We start from the raw sequence: 4,781 nt of genomic DNA, 5'->3' as shown, positions 1-4,781 counted from the left end.
TGGGAAGATCTGAAAACCATGTTAATGAAGGAGTACTGCCCCAGGGGTGAGATACAGAAGTTGGAAGAAGAATTTTGGGGTCTTAAAATGACAGGCTCTGACATCCTGTCGTACACCTCAAGGTTCAGCGATCTAGCCATGCTGTGTCCCAGGATGGTTCCTACTGAAAGCAAGAAGGTGGAAAGATACGTATGGGGATTATCTCAACAACTCCAAGGACACGTATTGGCCTCAAAGCCAACTACCTTCGACAGTGCCAAGGAACTGGCACAGCAACTCATCGACCATAACGCCAGCCATGGCACTGTAACGACCACCTCTGAGCAAGCAAAGGGGGGAAACAACAAAAGGAAGTTATGGGATAAGAAGAAGGGACAACCTGCCCAAGACCCTTCCAAGAAACAACAAGTGGTTGTTGTGCACGCTGCCACGGCCCCTACCAACCCTACTCCGATAAGGCAATACGCCGGGAACCTACCCAAGTGCAATAAATGCAACTACCACCACAACGGTGCATGCCGTGAAATGCATTGCACCAACTGTAACAAGAAGGGGCACACCGCCCGATTATGTAGAACTCCATCCCAACCGAACACACAAGCTGCCAACGCCGGAGCAAGCCGAACCTGCTATGGATGTGGAGAAGCAGGACACCTCAAACGTAACTGCCCGAAGGCAAGAAACCCCAACCCCGGCGAAGTGGGCAGAGTTCTGGCGATAGGTCATGAGGAAGCCGTCGCAGATCCAACTGTGGTTACCGGTACGTTTCCCCTCAACAATACCTATGCATGCATTCTTTTCGATAGTGGCGCGGAGAAAAGCTTCGTGAGCCACCAATTTAAACGCTTGCTTAATCAAACGCCACAAACACTAAAAGACACATTCACCGTAGAAATGGCTAACGGAAAAACAGAGAACACTAACGATATTTACACCGGGTGTACCCTCACCTTAAATAATCACTCTTTCCAAATCGACCTTATGTCGGTCACCATAAAAAGTTTTGACGTTATCATTGGCATGGATTGGTTATGCCCTCACCATGCGGAAATCCTATGTCACGAAACGGTCGTTCGCCTTAATCTTCCAAGTGGCGAAGCTCTCGTCGTTTATGGCGACAAACTTAGCTCAAACTTTCAGATCATCTCTTGTATCAAGGCTCAAAAGTATCTTCGCAAGGAGTACCACAGCTTCCTAGCCCACGTCGTAGATAAGGGTCAAGGAATGAAAGACATCAAGGACATTCCGGAGGTCTGCAATTTCCCCGATGTATTCCCGGAAGACCTTCCAGGAGTGCCCCCTCCTCGACAAGTCGAATTTCGAATCGACTTAATTCCCGGAGCTACCCCCGTAGCCAAATCGCCATACCGTCTAGCCCCAGCCGAAATGCAGGAACTGTCCAGTCAACTGAACGAACTACTGAGCAAAGGCTTCATTAGACCAAGCTTCTCGCCTTGGGGAGCACCGGTTTTGTTCGTCAAGAAGAAGGACAGATCGTTCCGCATGTACATTGACTACCGCGAATTAAACAAACTCACCATCAAAAACCGATACCCTTTGCCTCGAATCGATGACCTCTTCGACCAACTACAAGGAGCGAGTTTCTTCTCGAAGATTGACCTTAGATCTGGGTACCATCAGCTACGAGTTCAAGAGGAGGATATTCCCAAGACAACTTTCAGAACGCGCTATGGTCACTACGAATTTGTAGTGATGTCTTTCGGCTTAACAAATGCACCCGCAACGTTTATGGATCTGATGAACCGAGTGTGTCGACCTTACTTAGACAAGTTCGTGATTGTTTTCATCGATGATATACTAGTCTACTCCTAAAGTAAGGAAGAACACAGCCAACATTTACGACAAGTCCTAGAGACACTGAGGGCGGAGAGATTGTACGCAAAGTTCTCAAAGTGTGAGTTCTGGATTCGAGAGGTGAACTTCCTCGGACATGTAGTCAGCAAGGAAGGAATCCATGTGGACCCTTCAAAGATCAAGGCGATTGAAAGCTGGGCAACACCAAGAACACCCACGAAGATCCAACAATTTTTAGGACTCGTCGGTTACTATCGAAGTTTCATTCAGAACTTCTCCAAAATCGCAAAACCACTCACCACCTTGACCCAAAAAGGAGTGACTTTCGCCTGGGGGGATAAGCAAGAAGCTGCGTTTCAAGCACTAAATCGAACTCTGTGCAGTACTCCGATCTTGTCCTTACCAGATGGATCCGAAGACTTTGTGGTTTATTGCGATGCGTCAAACCAAGGTCTAGGATGTGTGTTAATGCAACGAGGAAAGGTCATTGCCTACGCCTCAAGACAACTGAAGACACACGAGGTGAACTACACGACGCACGATCTCGAATTAGGAGCAGTAATTTTCGCCCTAAAAATCTGGAGGCATTACCTTTACGGCACCAAGTGCACCATCTTCACCGATCACAAAAGCCTCCAGCGTATCCTCAATCAGAAGGAACTCAACATGAGACAAAGGAGATGGGTGGAATTACTAAACGATTACGAATGCGAGATTCGTTATCACCCCGGAAAGGCCAACGTGGTTGCAAACGCTTTAAGCATAAAGGAGTACTCGGGCCGCCGAGTAAAGGCATTAACCATGACCATCCACTCACACCTGTCCACACAAATCAAGGAAGCTCAGGAAGAAGCCTTGAAGCCAGAGAACGTGACAGGTGAAGCATTGAGAGGAATGGACAAAAATCTTGAAGTCAGGGATGACGGAGTTCGTTGTCTCATAAACCGGATCTGGACACCAAAATTTGGTGGATTGAGGGACATTGTCATGAACGAAGCTCATAAAACTCACTACTCCGTACATCCCGGCTCAGACAAGATGTACTTAGACCTCAAGAAGTTATATTGGTGGCCGAACATGAAAGCCGAAATAGCTACCTTTGTGGGCAAGTGCCTGACTTGCGCCAAGGTTAAGGTAGAATATCAAAAGCCCTCAGGACTACTACAACAACCAGAGATACCCGAGTGGAAGTGGGAGCGGATTACGATGGATTTCATTACCAAGTTACCTAAGACCACGGGTGGACTTGACACCATTTGGGTAATTGTCGACAGATTAACCAAATCCGCACACTTCCTACCAATAAAAGAGACTAAAAAAATGGAGAAGCTGACAAGGATCTATATTAAAGAAATAGTGCGCCTTCACGGAGTACTAATATCCATTATCTCCGATAGAGATAGTCGGTTCACATCACGATTCTGGCAATCACTGCAGAAGTCTATGGGAACTAGGCTGGACATGAGTACAGTCTACCACCCACAGACTGACGGGCAGAGTGAAAGGACCATTCAGACGTTAGAGGACATGCTAAGAGCTTGCGTGATAGACTTTGGAAAAGCTTGGGATACTCATCTGCCTCTTATTGAGTTTTCCTACAATAATAGCTATCACACTAGCATCAAAGTTGCTCCGTTCGAAGCCCTCTATGGCCGTAAGTGCAGGTCACCCCTGTGCTGGGCTGAGGTGGGAGATACACAACTAGCAAAAGGGCAAGTCCCTAACAGCGCACTCATTGGCCCGAAGATCATCAGGGAAACAACCGAAAAGATCGTCCAGATTCGAGAACGAATGAAGGCTTCGCAGGACCGACAAAAGAGTTACGAGAACAAGAGACGGAAACCCTTGGAGTTTCAAGTTGGGGATCGTGTACTTCTGAAGGTATCACCTTGGAAGGGACTCATACGTTTCGGAAAACGTGGGAAACTAAATCCAAGGTAAATCGGACCATTCAAAATCCTCGCCAGGATTGGCCCGGTGGCATACAAACTACGATTACCACAGGAACTCAATCACGTTCATCCTACCTTTCATGTGTCAAACCTAAAGAAATGTTTGTCTTATGAGACCCTTGTCGTTCCCTTGGAAGAAATTGAGATCAACGAGAACCTCCACTTTGTAGAGGAACCTGTTGAAATCATGGACCGAGAAGTGAAGTCGACGAAACAAAGCCGCATCCACATCGTAAAGGTCAGGTGGAACGCCAAACGAGGACCTGAATACACGTGGGAACGCGAGGATCAGATGAAACATAAGTACCCGCATCTTTTTCCTAGTCCATAAACTCTGTCTTAGATTAAAATTTCGGGACGAAATTCCCTCTAACGGGGGGATGATGTGACAACACGATATTTCGAGTCAATGTAATGTTCGAAAAGTCAAATATTATAAACTATTTTGAATCAATAAAAATTAGCGTCAAAAACGAAGTGTTCTAAAGTCTCAATTGGAATACAAAAAGTGATAGATATTGTATCAAGGTTTTCAAAAATATAGAGAACACTCAAATCCGAGTTATAACGAAGAAGTTATGACCAATCAAAGATTCGCGACAAAACCGGTAAAACGCTGTTAAGCGTGAAAAGTGAAATTTCAATGAAATACTTTTTAGCCTTAAGTATCTAAACGAAAGTCGTAGATTATGTTAAACCCAGAGCGTACATAAAAAGAACGTCCAAATCTGACTTCGTATGAGGAAGTTATGATTTTTCTAAATTTTAGATCAGCGGTAGACAGCTAAAAATTCGAATTTAAGATCGAGCTATTTTTAGCCGACGCAACCTAAACGGAAATTGAAGATCTCGACAATAGTAGTACAACGGTTAAAAGACAGACGAAAACGGACATCGGATGAAGAAGTTATGGATTTTTAACGGAATTATCCTGTCCCGGCCTATTAAATAAAATATAATTAAAAATAAAGTAGGGGAAACGCCCCGCGTAGGGGAAACGCCCCGCGTACCCAA

Source organism: Lactuca virosa, chromosome 5 (assembly GCF_052849685.1).
Source record: "Lactuca virosa cultivar CGN04683 chromosome 5, Lactuca_virosa_CGN04683_v6, whole genome shotgun sequence".
Lineage (NCBI taxonomy): Eukaryota > Viridiplantae > Streptophyta > Magnoliopsida > Asterales > Asteraceae > Lactuca > Lactuca virosa.
This window is presented reverse-complemented; position numbering follows the sequence as displayed.